Genomic DNA, 14,637 nt, shown 5'->3' with positions numbered 1-14,637 from the left:
GTGGAGGAATCTGAAATGGGGGTGGGTTTGCATGCCTGGTTTTGCCCTTCCTATAAAATATTCATGCTATAGTTCAGGAGAACTGCAGCCAGGACTTCTGAGTCTGCTTCTGCAGCTGCCATGATGCATGCCCATGCAGTCTCTGTATTTCTCTTTTTTCCAATACCTAAGCTAAGGGCCAGGCCCACTTTGCCATCCCTAGGTGACCATCCTGATTGACTCTTGCCACTGGAGAGCAGGACAGCCTTCCAGCTCTGAGGACAACCTTCCATCTCTGAGGACAACCTTCCATCTCTGAGGACAACCTTCCATCTCTGAGGACAACCTTCCAGCTCTGAGGACAGCCTTCCAGCTCTGAGGACAACCTTCCAGCTCTGAGGACAACCTTCCAGCTCTGAGGACAACCTTCCATCTCTGAGGACAACCTTCCAGCTCTGAGGACAGCCTTCCAGCTCTGAGGACAACCTTCCAGCTCTGAGGACAACCTTCCAGCTCTGCTGGGTCTCTGAGCCCCTGCCAGGGGTCTGCAGCCTCAGGGCTCAGCCAGCTCACCCCTGGGGTCATGGAGTACAAACAGTGATACTGCCTTCCCTCACAGACCAGACTGATGCTGCAAAAAAAGGGTGGTTCCCAGGAAAAGGGAACACCATCAGTCTGATGGTGGCTTGAGGTTGGATAGGAAGGAGCAGTGGAAAAGACCCCCACGAGGGTAAAACTCTTCTCTGCACCTTATGCTCCTGTGTGCTCCTGAGCCAGCTTGCCACGTGCTGTCCCACCCCTGGATTCCATGCAGGAAGGTGACTGATCCTTAGCCTGGATCCTCATTTTCTCTCTCAGTCCTGTTTTGTTGTACCTGCTGCAGCAGGCTGACCTTTTGGCTGAAAGGACTCCTCTCATTTTCACCGTGTTTGTGTCACTGCAGCAGAATATTATGGGTGTGAGACCAGAGGTGAGACCATGTTGGTTTTCTGAGGGCTGGCATTGCCATTTCCAGCTCGGTGCAGGTCCTGGTGAAGCCTCCTGAATACAGATGAGCTGCCTGCTTCCTTCCCCTGTGCCTGGGGAGGTGGCACTCAGGGCTGTTTGAAAGAGGACAAAAGCTGAGTTCACCCTGGGCTGTCCCCACAGACTCTGTGAGGCTGTCCCAGGACACCCCCCATCAGAATTTGCCTCAAAACAAAAAGCTGTTACAGCACTGCTGTCCTCTGCTAGAGATTCCTGCATCTTGTGGAGCAGTCAGGGAGAAGCAGTCAGCCAGCATCCCTGCATCCCTGCATCCCTGCATCCCTGCATCCTGCATCCCTGCATCCCTGCATCCCTGCATCCCTGCATCCCTGCATCCCTGCATCCTGCATCCTGCATCCCTGCATCCTGCATCCCTGCATCCCTGTCCCTGGGAAGCCAGCCCTGGGAGCAGCAGCTTGTCTTCCTTCAGCACATCCAGGGAGTGGATTTGCTTCTCTAGCTCCAGGTTGGAAACTCTCCCCTTGAGCCATGAAAGCAACAGCAGGAAACAGCTCCCTCCATTCCTCTGGAAATAAAAGGATTCCAGCCCAAGCCAACCAAACCAGTAAGACCACTGCCAACAAGAGTGGCCCAGTGAGGCATCCAAGGGACTGTCCCTCAGGAACTCTCCCTGTGGGTACAGGCAGGAGCTCCCCAGCAGCACAGCCCAGGGCTGGTTCTGACATCTGAAGGATGAAGACAGAAGAACTCACCCACTCTCCTCCAGCACAAGCAGACAGACAGCAAGTCCAGGACAACCACTTCCTCTGGGCAGCTCTGAGCAGCACTGGGACCAGGTAGGGATGTCTCAGGGTGTCTCCTGTCCTCCCTGAGGCATGCAGGGGGGGATGGAATGGAGAGGAGCTCACCTGGTTCCTCCTGAAGGCTCTGCTGTGGGTGAGGGAGGCTCAGAGGAGGCAGGGGAGCTGCTCTGGCTGCGAGTCCTAAGGGAAAAAAAAAAAAAAAAAAAAAAGAAATACAGTCAGTTTAGTCATTTTTTCTTTGCCTTTTACTGGGACGTCTCCTCTGGTCATCAGGGAACTGGATGTGGCTTTTGTCAGTGTTCAGGTTTTCTAATGGGAGGTGGCTCTTCACTTTGGGACCCACTTTTGGGTCCCTTCCATCTGGCAGCAGCACAACTTTCCTTCTAAAACTGGTCCCCAACCCCAAGAACTGGCACTTTTTTGATATTCCTAAATGATGACATTAATAATTTGCTATTTTTATTCACTCTGTCAGAAACATTTGGTAATTCCTTTCTGTTTCTCTTCGCTTCCTCAGGCAGCTTTCCAGGCATTCTCAGCCTGCTCTTCTCCTTGGCTAGGTTCATCCTCTCTGCCCTCCTAAGCTCCTTTCTGTGGTTGTGGATCAGAGAGAGCAGAAGGTAACCATCAGCTTCTTCACTGACTTCTCCACTTTGCAAAAAAAAATCCCTGCTGGTTTTTAAAGGGCAAAAGCAGTTTGTGCTGTGCAGAAGAGCCAGGGCTGCAGCATCAGGGAGCAGCAGTGTCTGGGGCAGCTTTTGTGCAGGGTCAGCATCTCCATTGGGTCCCTTCTGATGTCACTTTGGTCTGGCAGAAAGAGAAGCATCACTCGGAGCTAAAGATCTTCCCAGCTCCTGCTCAGGACACTTAATTACTGTGCAGCAAGTGTGTTTTACATCGCCCTTACAAATAATTGAGCTGCAAGAGCCTGGCAGTTTAATTTGCCTTATTTATCTCAATCATTTTTTGTGTGAGAGATAAATGCCTCAGCATGGTTTCCTGTGGATGTTTTGTCTCCTCTAATGTGGTTACAGGTAAAGGCTGCACAACACATCCCTGCATAAAAATTAATCTTGCAGGCAACTGAGCCTGAAGAGCAGCTGAAGGGAACCTGGGCTTGTGTCGTGGCTATGAACCAGTGTCCTCATGGGAATGATGGTAAAAGTACCTCACCTTCCAGCAGAGGAGATGGAAAAAGGCAGTATAGCCACACGTCCATGTCCACGGAGTCCTGCTGAGCACATACTTTGCTTCTTCTTTCCTTTTTTAGTTTAGAAATGTCAGCACTTCCCGTTCCCATGGGAACCCTGCCTTTTCCATTGGCACTGCCTTGCATGGAGAGATGCTGGGGCTGGAGGGGCTGTGGGCTGTCTGGAAGTGTGTGCCAGTCCCTCCTGGCTCCCAGCTCAGCAGCCAGGGATGGAGGGATGGATGTGGCAGCCCCAGTCCTTGCCCAGCTCTCCTGCTCCTCCAGCTGCCCCGAGCAGGGCTGGGCTCTGGGCTTGTGGGGGCAGCCTCAGCAAAAGGCATAATGGGGAAAAGGGGTCAGAAACAGTTATGGGTCTGACTGTAAGCTCTCTTCAGGTTCCCAGAGACCTGATGGGAGAGTACAGGATCTTCCCTGTATAGAGAGAAATGCAGTGGGTACATAAGCACTAAGCTGAAAGGCCTCTCTGATGATGAAATTCATGTTCTTAGAGTAAAAACCTGATTTTGCTGTTGTTACAAATCTCCCCAGCTTGCCTGGAACCAAGTTAGGAAGATCCATTCACTGCTGAAATCATTTGTAAAGTGATAAAATACCAGTAACAGGCTGGGTGAGGTTCAGCTGGTCAGAACTTCTCAAGTTTATATTCTGAAATATGTTGAGTTCATACAATTCACCAAACACAGGCTGGGGTCACTGGGTTTATGTGTGCCAAGGTGGGGTGGCAAGATCCTTCTCCTCAGCTGCAAAATGCTGCTGCTTAAAAAAGATCCTTTCAGAGCAGTAGGACGTGTGAAACAAAGCTGTGAACTGCTGACAGGTACCATGGCAATGGGCTCTGCCAGAGCTGTGCTGCTCTTCAGAGCTGCTGCTCCTATTGACTGAGCTATTTTTCACTCTGTATTTATGAATATTCCCACTCCTGATGGATGCTGGCAGCTCCTCCAGATAGTGCCAGTGTCTCAGGCCCAGGACAGGCAGCCTGCACCCTCTTTGCTGGGCAGGGGGGCTGCAGAAGGGGACAGGAGGCACCAGCCTGAGCAGTGACACAGATCAGGCTGCCACTCACATCCCACTCATGATGTGGCACTCACATCCCACTGCTCCCAGCCCATGTCCTGCTCTCAGCCTGCACTCCAGCTCCTTCCCACCTGGTGGCTGCAGGATCTGGGATCCTGGCAGTGCCCGTGGGCACTGGGATTGCTGCTCTGCTGGAGCACTCCAGGGGCTCCACGGTGGGCAGGGGTTTCTTCAGTGGCCCAGCAGTGGAGTTGCTGTGCTGGGGTTGTTCAGCTGGGTAATGAAATGCAGCTCTGCCTGATGCAACCCTCCTGATGTGCTGGGAGAGGCAGCACATGGACATTGCACCCTGGGGAAGAGATGCTGCAGCTGGGAGGGGAGTGGAGGGGCAGGAGAAACCCTTCAGGCAGGGAAACCAGGCACTGATCAGCCTTGTGCTCCAGACCTGCTCTTCCCTCCCTGCCCACAGCACCATCCTGCTCCTGATGGGGGTTTTTCCATCCAGGTTACACTGGGTTGTGTCCCATCCCCACCTGTGGCTGTGGCAAAAATCCTCCCCCCTCCATCACTCCAGCTTCACAGCCACACAGACCACTGTGCCCTGTGCTCAGTGCCACTTGGAGGGTGGAGGTGACACCCTCCCTGTCCCCATCCAGGCACTGCAGTGCCCCTGGTGACAGCTGAGCCACTGCCAGAGGCACAGGGTGCTCCCAGTCCCTGTGGGATGTGGCTGAGCTCTGGCAAGCCAGGTTTTCAGAATAAGGAGGTTAATTGCTGTTTGCTTTCAAGGCCTTTATCTCATTTTTTGGCTCTTTTCTCTTTCATCTTCCCTGTCTGCCCTCTGCAGAACAGCATTCATCCAATCTCTGCTTGTCAGGGTCCAAACCAGTCACAGGTTTGGGACTGTGAGGACAGGGAAGACCCACATCAGGGCTGTGCTGGTCCCATTTGCAGGAACTTCCCTTCCAGTAACACAGATTTGGTATCAGGGGGTTTTAAGGGTGTGGAGAGTCACTGAGCTCAGCTCCCCCCCTGTGAACCCCACGTGCTTTGTCTCCCAGCCACAGGCACCATCTCTGCCTTCCAGTGCTAAATAAGAGAACCTTTAACCACCAGGTGTTTTCCTTACCAGGGAGATATTTATATACCTCAATAAAGTCAGCTCTCTGTCTTCTTTTGGAGTCAAACAGATGGAGCTGGCAGGGTGGTTCTGTCAGGCTCTCAGTGCTTTTCCCCATCCTCTTCTGTGCTCCCTGCACATCTCTGCTCAGAACACCAAACCCGAATGCAGATTTCCAGTGTTGGTCTAAACACTGGGTAACTGGATTTTCCATGGGCCAATTCCCTGCTCTGCTCTTCTCTCTGTTGGCTTTGCTTGCCAGGGAGCACCCTGGACACTCCTGGGCTTTCCAGGAGCAATCTCCAGCATCCTCACCATGGCCCCTGCCCAGCCACAGCCTGTGGGTCTTGCCCTGATTTTTTTTCAGCCATATCAAACCACTCTCCAGATTAAACCACTCTCTGTTTGGATGAGCAGAGTGTGTGTCTCAGCTGCTCTTCCTCGTTAGTGCCTGTCCTGCCAGGCTGTTAATCATCCCTGTGTTTTACCAGCACTGTTCTTGCATTTGCTAACAACTTGCTGATTCAAAGAAACAACTCCTGGTCCCTGGCAGCTCCCTTGGGAAGCTGAGCAGTGTCCCCCAGCCTGCACCTCTGGGTGATGCTCTCCTTGGCAGACCCCCCCCTGTGGCCCATCTGCACAGCCCCACTTAGCTGTCATCTTACCAAGGAGTGAAAACACATTTATTTATCAGTCTGCTCTCTCTGAAGCTGTACTAGCAACAGTTTTTACCCCTTCATTCTGTCTCAGTTTTTCTGTGTAGGAACCTGCCAGGCTGCCTGGGTATCAGCAGAGCACCAGCCCTCTGCTGTTGTTTGGATTTCCCCAGTATTCAGAAGTGTTTTCACTGGGGACAGCCAACTCTGCAGAGCCAGATGTTGCCAGCTGTGGCTATTTCACATCTCCCCAGCAGGCTGGCAGAGTGTTTGTCATTCTCCTGGGGCTCAGGATGCTCCTTGGGGATGCAGCAGGGATGCACCCAGCCAGGGGTGTGCTCAGGAATCACCTTTGCTGCTCAGGAGCTGGGCCTGACCCGGGGTCAGAGGGCTCTGGATGAACACTCAGCTCTGCTGATGCTTTCTGACCCTTCCCACCCAAAGGGGTTTTTTTCTCTTCATCAGCTTAGTACATTTTCTGACTTTTAATTGAGCAGCTCCTGTCTGCTTCCCCATTTCTCATTTGCCAGGTATCGGATTTCCATTTCTAAGCACAGACTCAGAACAAGAACACAATTTTACTCAGAAATACTTTGCTGTTGATTGCAGAGTGGCAATAATCAGCTGCCTGGTGAGAGTGCAAGCTTTCCATCGTGTTCTTCTGTGCCTGGCTCTGTCTCAGTCTCTTTGTTCCTAATTCAATTAATTAGAAACATCAAGTATATAAAAGTATTACTACAGTTAATAAATGCACTCATTTCATGACTCTGTTTAGTAGGTGAATTTAGTACCAGATCAGATAGAGCTGCTTAAATGTAATGCACTTGGGGTTTTTTCAAGTTTTGGCTTAGTGCAGATGACATTCTTATTGCAATGGTGCATAAAATAACCTGTGCAGAGCCTTCTGTGTGTCTGCCAGCACATCCCTGCACGTGTCCTGGGCTGGACCATCCTCCCTGCTGGTGCCATGGGGTGGGGACTGCTGGTCCTGGGGCAGCCAGGCACTGCCTCTGTGCTGCCCAGTTCCTCTTCATTCCTCCTGATCAAGTCCAGGGAAGAGCTGCAGCCCTTGGGGTCTGTCTCAGCCCTGGGGAAACCTAAACCAGGGGGACAGTGTTGTGATAAATGGGATAAATGGGCTTCTTGCATTTTGGAAACCAAAGTTGGGATCTGTAGATGCCAACTGCTTTCCTAAATAGGCTTCCACCAGGGCATTTTTTTCCTTACAGGAACCTACTTATGTTTCCCATGCACAATACCTACTCTTTAATTTCTTTTCTGCAGCTCAGCACAATCTCTAACTCCCAGACAGCATTCATAAATCCACAGGGACAAAGGAATTTCATATTGACTCTAAATAAAAGGATAACTTTACACAAAGCAAAAAATAACCCAAACAAAGCAGAAGCAAAAACCCCAGGGTTCCCTGAAGTGGAAAGGAAGGTTTCATTTGTTACCCAGCACCCAGAGAACAGCCCTGATGCTGCACCAGCTTTCATCCTCCCCCTGCCAGTAAAAGCCTTTGAAATGCATCGTTTTCCTTATAATTCATTAACCTGTAAAAAGGATCCGTTTTGTGGAGAAAAGGCCATTTACTGGAGTAACAACTCAACATCATTGCTGCATTGATTTTCCAGGGTCTTATCAATAGGAACAGCATTAACTGGGGCAGGCTGGAGGCAGAGGAGCAGCAGGCTGGGTTTGCCTGGCTGGGCTGTAAGGAGGGCCAGCTGGGTGGCCAGTGTGGCTAGGAGGGGCAGGATGGAGGTGATGGGGCTGCCCCCTCATCCTCTGCTCCTCCAGCTCACCCAGCCCCAGCTCCACCACCCATCTGGAGATGCTCAAGCAAACACCACGGGTTTTGGGGGATCATCTGCAGGGCCAGCAGCATCTCAGCACTTTCGCTGCCTTTCTGGGTGGGCCCTGAGCAGCCATCACAAATCTCTTTATCTCTTTCCACTCAAAATGTGCAGTAAATGCAGGAGCTCAGAGATGCAGGGGATTATCCCCTCCCTGCTGGCAGCCTAATGGCGTGTCTGCAAACGCACAAATTATCCTGTGCTGCTCTTGCATCCACAATTGCCAAAAGATCTGTACAGAAAATGAAGATAATAAGCAGTAAGCATTCAACCCAGGCTGTTGAATTTTCAGATGTAGCAGCACCCCAGGAGTCCGTTTTCTTTCTTCAGAGAACAGGGTTCTACCAGAAATATTTTGAAGGCAGTAATTTTAAATGCATTTAAGAGCAAAATAAAAGCAAGTTAGGAGAACCAGTGCCTGTTGCCTGAAACATTCAGGATGGAAATGCATTTTCCTCACACGGGGCCCAAGCACTGGTAGTTTAAGAAGATGTCTGAGGCTGACTGGCTCCCTCCCCTCCCTTCCCTTGGCAAACATTGGTTTAAAGTCTCTCGGATCTGCACGATGTGTGTTTCAATTCTGGAGCATCACTCCTCCCTTCTTCCTTTGGAAAAATCCTGACTGAGCATTTGGTTCTCCTGCACGTGTCCTGGTGGGATAGTGCTGGGGCACAGGATGAGACCCCCGGGCTGGGAATGTGCTGGGCACAGGCTGAGAGCCCGGGCTGGGAGCAGTTGTCATTCCACATTTATCTGTGGAGCCCTGGAAGGGCTGCAGAGCAAACATCCTCTTCCCACCCAGCTCTGAACTGGGAGCTTTTACAAACAGAAAGAAGGCATCTCCAGCCCTTCTCCATGCAGGAGGCACAGAAATGCTTCTGCAGCCCAGGAGGCAGGGTGAGGGACACCCCCTGCTCCCCGCTGTCCCTCGGGGCATCTCCCTGTTCCACCCCCCGGGCAGGCTGGACCAGGGCCCAAGTGACAGCCCCTCTGCTGCCACGGGGAGAATCGGGCAGAGTTCAGAGCAGAAATGCCACAAGTAGTTTAGATTAAATCCAAATCACATCCAGTGCCTGTCAGAGCCCCTGGAGCAGAGTGCTCTGTGCTGCACACAGGGCCAGGCTGTGCCTCGGGGCACCCCCCGCCCTCCTCAGCCAAGGAGAGGGTTTAGGGGGGCTCCCCAGGGCTGGTGTCCTGCCACCCCCTCGCAGGGCTGGGCACCAAGCTTTAATTCCCACCAGAGGATGAGCTGTGGTTTTTCCCTGTGGGGAACAGCAGCTTGGCAGCCCCTGTGCCCAGCCCGGAGCTGGGGGCAGCTCAGGAGGTGGCTGGCAGCCTGCAGGCAGGTGGGGGGTGATGGCCACAGCAGCTGCTCTGCTGCAGCTTCGAAAAACACAGAGTTCAGGCAAATTTTTTAATTTGTTTTTTTTTTTTTTTTAAAGGATTTATCAGGTGTCTCGCTATGGGGTGGCCTGGCTGGTTAAGGTGAGAAGAGTCCTACCTGATACCTGCCCCCTCTAAACCATCATTCCACCTCCCTCTGCACCCTCACTTGCTGGCATCCATCCCATCCTACCCCACCCCATCCCATCCCACCCCATCCCACCCCACCCCACCCCATCCCACCCCACCCCATCCCATCCCATCCATCCCATCCCATCCCATCCCACCCCATCCCATCCCATCCCATCCCATCCCATCCCATCCCATCCCACCCCATCCCATCCCACCCCATCCCATCCATCCCATCCCATCCCATCCCACCCCATCCCATCCCACCCCACCCCATCCCATCCATCCCATCCCATCCCATCCCACCCCATCCCATCCCATCCCATCCCATCCCACCCCATCCCATCCCATCCCACCCCATCCCATCCATCCCATTCATCCCATCCCATCCCACCCCATCCCATCCATCCCATCCCATCCCATCCCATCCCACCCCATCCCATCCCATCCCATCCATCCCATCCCATCCCACCCCACCCCATCCCATCCCACCCCATCCCATCCCTTATCTCATGCTGGCCTCCTGCTGTCACACCACACACAGCAGGACCCAGGACCCTGCTCTCAGCTTCTGCTCACCTTGGCTCCAGACCCCGTGCTACAGCTCCCCAGACCAGCTCTGGATGGTGCCCACCATGCCCTCCCCTGGCAGCTCTGTGAGTTTTCCCTTCCCCTGCAAGGAAATGCCACCCAAATTCCTGCAGTGCCAGAGTCCTCCCACACTTGGAGCCCTCCCACTCCTTTTGGCTGGCTCACACGCTGGCTCTGGCATCCTCAGAGCTTTTCTTCTGCCTCTCAGTGCCTCTTAACACCCAGGGAGCCCAGTCCTGGGGAGGTGGCAGAACAGAACAGGAGCCCCTCACACACAAGGGCTCCCACAGGCACCTAAAGGAGGGGGCTCCAGCAGAGCTGAACACTTGGGGTGCCCAAATCGTGGTTGGATTATGTCCAGCAAGTGTCCTTGGAGAGTCAGAATTTACTGACACTTAAATTCTCCTCTGCACATCAGGGGCAGCATTAGGAAATCCAGGACCTTGTGCCTGAAAATCAGAAGCCAGGGGTGCAAAGCCTGAAATGGAGAGCAAACAACTCTGGGCCTCATTCCTCTCGCATTCCCAAGCTGCCTTCCGCAGTCAGGAGGGAGAGAGGGGTTGGGGGTTTTTGCTGTTTTTTTGACAGACTGTGATTACTTCTTAGTCATGGAGAGCAAGATGCGGGAGTTTTGGAAAAATACCCCTAAATATCTTGGGAATCATAAGAGAAAGCCCAAGCAGAGGCCAGGAGGCACAGTGATGGGGCATGGCAGGATTTCCCGGGATGAGTTGGTGGGGGACACACGACCCCCAAACGTTTGTATGGACCCCCCAGATCACAGCACAGAGTCCCCAGACACAGGCAGAGATACCCTTCTCTCTACCTGTTACAACATTTCCAGAAACCATCTGTAACCAGATTTCTAGGGATAGTTTCATGTCTCTCCAGTCTGGATTCGGAGCTGTTCCCCATTTGCATTCCCCGAACACAAACCAGAGAGCATCTTGCTGGCAAAGAAGCTGCTGAGGGCATTCCTCAGCGTTACCTCCCCGGGCACCCACGGAGACTGGGAGTTGTATTTGCACTTTTAAGGGCTGGTGCTGGAGCTGTCTGCCAAGGCAGTGACTCAGAGAGGGGATGAAGCCCCCGTGTGTCTCATCTCCCCACTCACTCCCATCCGGAGCCTCTGCCGCAGGCGTGGGAAACAAAGCTTTCCCTGACATCCTTGTGATCAGCTCTGCAAGGCAGGGAAGAAGCCAAAGCAATTGTTTGCTGTGACTTGCAGCCTGGAGCAGTCACACGTGGGGCTGTCTCTCTCCTTCACAGACACTTCCCCCGGAGGGCAGACACCGTGTGGTGCTGCCGTGGGCACCGTGCCCAGAGCTGGGACCCAGCTCCCCTCCGCAGGGCTCGGCCATGAGGAGCTCCCTGAGGAAAGGGGAGAAATCCCAGGGAGGGGAAGAGCCTGAAATGGATCCTTAGGGCCAAACCGACCTTAGGGCCAAACCGACCTGGTGACTCTGACCTGGTGGGGAACCTGGTAGAAGATCCAGGCTCTGCCTCATGGGGGAAACATGAGGAGCCAAGGCCTGCTGGATGGGATGGTGAGGAGGCAGCTTGGGCACTGCCCGTGGCTGAGGCATTGCAGGGGAGTGTGGGGGGTCCCAGGGTGAGGTCCTGGCCCAGAGCAGTGCAGAGAACCAGCAGGACCATGGGCTGTGACCCACTGGCACAGACTGCATCTGCTGCAGGACCCCATCCCTGGAAGAACCCCATCCCAGGCAGGACCCCATCCCTGGCAGAACCCCATCCCTGGAAGAACCCCATCCCAGGCAGGACCCCATCCCTGGCAGAACCCCATCCCAGGCAGGACCCCATTCCTGGCAGGCTCTCTGCCTTCTCCTCTGGAGTGCTGGGGAGTGGGGCAGTGAAGCCCCTCTGGAGACTGCTCCTGGAAGCTGCTTCCCTGGGTGATCCTTGTCCCAAGTGACCTGCAGTGATGTCCTGCACTGAACCCACTGTGCCAGGGGCTGCAGAGAGGTCTCAGCTTCCCTGCTGCTCCTCACCAGGCTCTCCAGCACCTTCCTCAGCCCTTGCAGCTCACAGAGCAGTGGAAAGGTGGCTGCCTCCTGCCACCTGCCCAGCAGCACAGGCTCTGTAATCACCCCCTGGAACACACGCCTAGAGCCAGAAATTCTGTGCTAGCACTGAAGGAGACCTCTGTCTAATGAGTCTGTCCCTGTATGTCAGCAGTAATTAATGTGCACCGTCCTCCTCCTAGCAGGCTGAAATATTATCCTCTGGTTATAATTGCAAATTATGGTTAAAATTTTAAATGCCTGGGAGTTGTGAAGCTGGATGCTACAGCCTCTTCCCCTGTGGGTATATGTGAAGTGGCTGCTGGGACAGTCACATCCTCTTCTTTCATTCCTGGTCAGCTCTTACAGCTGATTTCCATCCTCACCATCCTTTTCTCCTCCCTTATCCCTTTTTCCTCCTTTTCTCTCTCATTTTGAGTCTCCCCCTCTCCTCACCTTTCTTTGCCCCCTTCTTTTCTCTCCAGCTCAGCAGGAAACACCCTCCAGCAGTGTGGTGGGAGATGATCCTCCCTCGTAGCACATGAAGAAGGAACCTCTGAGCACAACAGCCTCTTCCCATCAGATGGTGCTGCTAGAAATAGTATCAGGATATACAAAAATAATACCAGAACCAAAGGCACACACACCAGTACGGGGCAGAATGATGGGCCATGCCATCCTCCTTCCTCCTCTGCTGCACAAATCATGGGAGAAATGATTTGGGGGGTTTCTTGTTTGTACAACCTGACTCTTCCCCAGCCAGCCCCCCCACCACTGCTGCATCAGAGGTGTCTGGGGGACATCATCTAAGCCTACACAGACTTAGTGACAGAATTTTGCTGGAGGATGTAGCTGGGTTGCTGGTCCAAACATTTCCTGTGGTTATTGGTGCTCAGCTGAGGGTGAAAGGCACACAAACCCTGGCTAAAGGGCTCCCACACTTCACAAAGATTAAGGGATGGAGGAACATTCCCTCATCTGCATCCCCTGGGAATGTTTTCCCTCTGCAGCCAGCACACAGTTCTGAAATCCCTGCCTAAAGCCAGGGAGGGGTCCCTCTTTGGTTTCCATAGTGTTGAGAATTATTCCTTCTTGTAGAAAAATCCTGCCTGAAGAACATGCAAGCATTTATTCCAGATCCAGGCCTGGCAAAGGTGAGGGAACTCAGCTGAGCTGCAGTGTGAGATGAGCCTCTCCCCAGGTTACCCCTTCTGCTCCAGTGTTTTTCATCAACAGGAAGTGATTAAGGGACACCAGAGAAATTGGTCTTTGGGTTCTGTCTGTTCCCAGTGCACAGAAAACTGAGGGCAAGCTGGTGAATCAATGCCTGCTGCACCCTGCAGAGCACCTGGGGGAGCAGAGCAGGGGCTGGGGGTTCAGATGATTTGGGAGTAAAATGCTCTGGCTGGAAGAACTCTTGACCATTTAAATTATGGGCAAAGCCTCTGAGCTGGGCCCTGGTTTTGACATCTCATCTGGATGGTGCTGGGCTTGCCTCAGAGCTCAGATGATAAAAACCATTCTGTTCCTATAATTTCAGACTCGGGTACCTGCTGAAAAAAAGCAAAGCAAGGCTGACAGCCTCGTTTCCTGGCTCTGGATGGAGAAAATGCAGAAAGTATCTGAACAGAAAAGGCTGCAGCTGAACCAGAAATGCCACTAGAGCTGGCTGTGGATGGTGAATTATAGTGGCTGATTAAAATAAAGATTCTGAGTGATAAATAGATAACTCATGACATGTTCTATGGAAATACCTGTTCTATGGAAATGCACTACTTTGGAATTTGGGGCAGTTATTTCACCTTTTCTTCTGTCCTTGTTAAATATCCAGAGTGCTGATGACTCTCCAGCCATCACCTGAGCACACCAGGCTGGGTTGGTGTTAACTCCCTCAGTTCACCTCCTCTCACTGCAAACACTTTTCCTGCTGTGTGCTGGATGCTTGGGGATGTTTTTAATGCAGGTGCTGTCCTCAGGGTGGGGGTCACACTGCCCTCCTGGGGGGCATTCTGCTCCACTGACAGCAAAGGCACCTGCACTTGGTGCTCCCAGGGGTTTAAGGCACACTTGGTGAAATACAACCTGCAGGAAAACAGCTGTATCCAGGAGCTCCCTTTAAATACATGTTTGGAAAGCTGGATGTTGGATTTTTGAGCTGAAAACTGAGAGCAGTGGCACATCCAAATGGAGAGGGTTTGTAGAATTTACTGTGTTAATTATTAAAGAGAAGGGGGAAAATTGGACGTTGCTCATCAAAGCTGCATTCCTGCCGATCAAAGCTGGGGAACAGGCAGCGTTTTTCTGAAGGCATCTCCCAGATTTGGATGCCCTCGGTGCGAAGCCTGAGCCAGGAGCAGGGAGCTGCCCTCAGATGTCTCCCCGGGAGGAGGAGCCGGGGGGCTCCTGTGGTGCCTCAGCGAGGGGCTTGGGGAAAAAACCCACAATTTCTGTGCTGAAAACTGGAACCACAGCAGAACTCTTCACTCGGTCGAAGAACAAAGTTAACAGCCGAGCCGTGGCATGGGCAGGAGGCTCCCGACAAAGCCGGGGCTGCTGTGGCATGAATGCTCTCTTCATTAAGCTGCTCAGCTGGCTCAGAAGCTTCTGTTCGTGATGAAAGCAGCACCTGCTGGTGCTGAGGATCCCATTCTTCCTTAACAGTTCAGCTGGTTCGGAAGGGGAGCTCTGAGGCAGATGAACAATTTATGCAGAGTGGGATACATGACAGAGTAGCAGCTACTTCAGTGAATACAAGCATCTTTGTAAGAGTGCCCAGATGGTTCAGGAGCCAGTCCCGTTCTCTCTGAAAAGCCCCGTTGTTGTTCAGGGCTCTGCATCACGCCTCCTGACAACGTGCTGGGCACAGCCCACCCTGCTGGGGA

At 52.8% G+C, this 14,637-nt stretch overlaps 1 long non-coding RNA gene across 1 annotated transcript; it reads left to right on the top strand.

The window, feature by feature from the left end:
• Positions 1 to 1,421: 1,421 nt before the first annotated feature.
• LOC139800691 (uncharacterized) lies at positions 1,422 to 13,484 on the top strand. The gene is made up of 3 exons (XR_011727877.1): positions 1,422 to 1,802; positions 9,074 to 9,116; positions 13,296 to 13,484. It is a non-coding gene; the product is annotated as an uncharacterized lncRNA (long non-coding RNA).
• Positions 13,485 to 14,637: the final 1,153 nt, after the last annotated feature.

The sequence above is a fragment of the Heliangelus exortis genome, chromosome 11 (genome assembly GCF_036169615.1).
Source record: "Heliangelus exortis chromosome 11, bHelExo1.hap1, whole genome shotgun sequence".
NCBI lineage: Eukaryota > Metazoa > Chordata > Aves > Apodiformes > Trochilidae > Heliangelus > Heliangelus exortis.
Note: the sequence above shows the minus strand (reverse complement) of the source record. Positions and strands in the feature narration are given on the sequence as shown.